Source organism: Humulus lupulus, chromosome 2, assembly GCF_963169125.1.
Source record: "Humulus lupulus chromosome 2, drHumLupu1.1, whole genome shotgun sequence".
NCBI lineage: Eukaryota > Viridiplantae > Streptophyta > Magnoliopsida > Rosales > Cannabaceae > Humulus > Humulus lupulus.
Genome location: NC_084794.1, coordinates 122,561,541 through 122,565,961, shown reverse-complemented (window position 1 = coordinate 122,565,961; position 4,421 = coordinate 122,561,541). Strand labels below are relative to the sequence as shown.

The 4,421-nt window shown below is 31.6% G+C and overlaps 1 long non-coding RNA gene across 1 annotated transcript; it reads left to right on the top strand.

Annotated features, from left to right (window-relative positions):
- Positions 1-203: 203 nt before the first annotated feature.
- On the top strand, positions 204-1,136 carry LOC133816282 (uncharacterized). Its single transcript, XR_009885133.1, has 3 exons — positions 204-480; positions 695-761; positions 992-1,136. It is a non-coding gene; the product is annotated as an uncharacterized LOC133816282 (long non-coding RNA).
- Positions 1,137-4,421: the final 3,285 nt, after the last annotated feature.

Sequence of the window (4,421 nt, the reverse complement as noted above, 5' to 3'; positions counted from 1 at the left end):
TGCATGCACCTTATTTGTTGTATCTAACATTTTGTTTGTGATGGTTATAATCTCAATCTGGTTTGAGCGAAGAGCAATCCAATGCACATAGTCATACTTCGGTAAGATTCCAATATTATCAATTTGCTTATAAATTGTCAAGTTAATTAATTACTTCTAAACTCTCACAATATTTTTGTCATTTGGAATTTTTGTGGTTGGATGATGATTATAGAGTGGAAGTGTTGGAACTCAAGGCCAAAGATGCAAGCTTTTGGATTGGAATGGTTTTGAGAATATTGTTGCTTATGGATATTTCATTTCAAATGATCCAAAAGATTTAGTTCTTGATGTCCCTATTGGACCATTTTCCATGAAGGTTGGTGTTGATTTTGCAAGAGAGCCTGATGCATTTTTGTGGAGGCCTACTTCAGGGATAACTTGTATTGAAGAAAGTGTAGGAAGTGTTATTGCTTGGCCAGCCGACAAAGTCATAATGAGGTAAATATTGATTTTACATATTATAATGAGTTGTGTTATATTGTTTTTGGAACTGTTATGAGAATATCTGAGATTTAATTGCAGGTTTAAAAATTTAGGATTTATTGAAAAATAGATGTTATGTTGCTGGTTTGTTTTACGTAGCAACCGACCATTACACTTATTGGTTAAGAAGATAACATGTGGGTTTTGTTTTCTTATTGCATTTTTTTAGGGATAACTAGTATCGAAGATAGTGTTGGAAGTGTTATTGCTTGGCTCGCCGACAAAGTTATAATGAGGTAAAGATTGATCTCACCTGTAATAATGAGTTGTATCATATTGTTTCTGGAACTTTACTATGAAAATCTGAGATTTAATTGCAAGTTTCAAAATTTAGGATTTATTGAAAAATAGATGTTACGCTACCGATTTGTTTTTAGAAAAATAACAACCAACTAATATGCATATTGCTTATGATAATAACATGAGTTTTGTCTTCTTATTGCATTTTTTTCTCTATGTTATTTAGGTGATGAAGATAGCGACACGAGAATTGGATGCTTGCAATTAATAAAGAGATAGTATTGGACAAATGTTACAATTTTCCTTTTATTAGACTCATTAAACATATTATTTCTAAGCATAAACTTTTATTATGGTATGTTGCACTTGAAAATTTTCATTTGGGACACATGTATTGGATATTTTGGTTGCTAAAAAAAATACATTAGACTTTATCAAATTCTAATTACATTATTACATAATAGATTGCTTTATCAAATAAATGTAATTAAAAATAATTTGATTACATTTTGAAATGTAATTAAAGGTAATAAGATTACTTCTTGAAAATGTAATCAAAGATAATTAGATTACATCTTGAAAATGTAATTAAAGATAATTAGATTACATCTTGAAAATGTAATTAAAGATAATAAGATTACATCTTGAAAATGAAATTAAAGATAATAAGACTACATCTTCAAAATGTAATTAAAGATAATTAGATTACATCTTGAAAATGTAATTAAAGATAATAAGATTACATCTTAAAAATGCAATTAAAGATAATTAGATTACATCTTGAAAATGTAATTAAATGAAAAAAATATACTTAACATAAAGAATCATAACATCTAGATAATGTAACTATTGACAATATATAACACCAAAACAATGTTATAATAGTCTATTTAATAACATGAAAAAATGTAATCAAATGGCAAGACTTTTAATTACATGGGCAGACTTAACACTTGCTAAAGTGTTATAAACTGCATTTGATAACACTTTTCAAGAGTTATTGTAAATGTTTTTTCTTGTAGGGAGTCACATATATACAATGTTTCTTTATTTGGATCATTAATTCACAAAATTAACTCAAATGAAAAGTTCACATCTAACATCCCATGTCTTGAACACCCATAGTAGCTGGTTAGAGTCGGTAAAGAATTATGTGGAATATCATTTTGATAAATGACCTTATATGAATTTGTGATGATTCGTGAATTTTTATAGTTGTTGTAATGATTCGGTAAAGGATCTGGCTTCATGCAAAGAAATATTGGTCTTGGACCATGGAATAAACCCTAATGGGAGAAAAATCTCGGATTAAATAAAATAGGAAATACTATAGCATAAAAATATGAATTTTTTCTGGCAACTGGGACTTTATAGTTGAGCCAATAAGTTTAAGAAAAATTGAGCGAGGTTTGAATTCTAATCAACCGGGCTAAGAATGAGAATTTCTTGCCCAGGCCTCTAAGGGCATTTTGGTCAATTTGATAAAATTACCAAAATTTTGTGATATGTGACAAATTTAATTTTGGGTCACATTTAATTTAATTATCAAGCTTGGAGATATTTAAAAACTATAGGTTAAAATTTTAGGGAATTTTAGAGAAACAAAATTCCCAAAGGGCCCTTGGATTTCGTATATGTGAAGTAAAATAAGTAAGGGCATAAAAGTAATTTCCAAGGGAAGAGAGAGAGAGACGGGTAGCAAGGCTAGGGGTAGACCCTAGGGCTCTCATAAGCTAGGTAACTTACCCCACAAGCTAAAGAATGAGACAAAGTCTCTTACCTTCTTCCACAAGCCAAAATCTAATCATTTTTCTCACAAAGTTTCTTTTCTCTTAAGAAACACTCTCTCTAGCTCTCCCTCTCTCCCCAAAATTGAAACTCTAAGTCTCTCTACTCTCCATTGCTGCAATTTTTCTCTCCAAGAGCCAAGAGCACTCATTTCCCCATTGAAGGAGGGAGAAGCTCAAGAGCACACTTGGGTAGAATAAGTTTCGAAACCTACTTCATTCTTCTTCTCTTTTCCTCTTCAAACCCGAAACACTAAGGGTTTATGTTGCATGCATGTGAGCTAATAGCCATGCATGGCTTTGATCTTGTGTTCTAGGGTTCAAGAGAGGCTTTTACGGGTAGGATCTTAAGGATTTAATACTTTGGTGATCAAGTGAAAACAAGGTAAGAGATCTTGGTAGCTTGCATGTTTTCTCCCTCATCTAAGTTTTCTACCCTAATCCTTTTCTTAAAAATCTTCATGTGGATCTTGGGGCTCGGTTTTGAGAGTTTAGAGCACCAAGGGAAGGTTTTGAAGAGCTAAGGAACACATCTCCAAGCTAGGGCTTCAAAAGGTAGAATCTATGGTTGTTTTCTTTATGTTTTGTGATGATTCTTGTAGATCTGGTTGTATAGGGTATTTCAATAGTTTTTGAGCTTATTTTATGCTTAAGGTTGAGATTTTTGTGTGGTTCGATGATTTGCATGCATGCATGAGGGGCTAGGGTTATGCTAGAAATGTTTATTGTTGTTAGGTTGTGTAAAAAATGCATGCTGCCAAAATTTTGTGGTTTGGTTTCCAACGGGTCAGATCGCACTTCATGTAGCGCACTAAAAATTTTTTTAGTTATTAAATTTTGTGCTTTGTTTTATTAAATTGTTAAGTGTTGTGAATTATTTTATTTATTTGTTTAAAATTAATTGTTAGAATTGTTTGGTAGAATTTTTGTGAATTTAATTTTTGTGAATTTAATTGTTATTTATTTATTTATTTTAAAATGTGAATAATTGAGTTTTGGTTGAATGCACTAAGGTGCATAGTAGGTAGTGATGCACCCTAGTGATTAAGTGTGTGCACTTGTGTAGAATTTTCTACACACTTTACTTTCCTTTGATTAGAATTATTTATTTAATTAAAAATAAATAAATGAGAGAAAGGGCAACAAGGGTGGACGGCAAGAGGGAATGGAGGAAATTGAGTTGTTCCATTTATTTTGTTTCTTTTTCTTCTTCAATCAAATAAATCAAATTAAAAGAAAATAGGTACAATTAGGAAACTTACCAATTATTTTCCTTAGGCTATTATGGGTAGATTAGAATAAAGAGGGAAGGAAAAAGGAAGAGAGCATTATGCTCAATTGGTGCCGTCAGCCTAGAGGGAAGGAGAGAGAGGCGTGTTCTAGAGAGAGAAGGAGAGAAAGGAAGAAAAGAAAGGAGGGAGAAGGTCTTGGGAAGTCATAGGTATGGTTTTTATATTGTTGATCCTTTATTAATTTTTTTAAGTCTAAGGTTTATCTTCCCCACCATCCTAAGTTTTTGTGTTTTTCTTCTCATGGGTTTCGAAAAACCCTATGGTATTCAAGAGTGATAGCCATTTGGGTGTTGGTTCTTGAGTTCTCTGAAGGAAGGTATTGGACTCCTCCCTCAATCTATGTGTTGATTTTATTTTCTTGGGGAGATTAAAGATTTGTGAATTGTAATGTTATGTTATGTTGTCTTGTTTTTTTCTTTTAATTGTTGGTGGTATGTTATTTTGATCAAAGGATGAAGGATTATGGTGGTTCAATGTATGAAGGGTTTTTTGATTTAATGTATGAAGGGATTTGGTATCGATTTGCTAAGTATGATGATTGATGATATTTTATGTTTATGTTTATGTATGTTTTGGC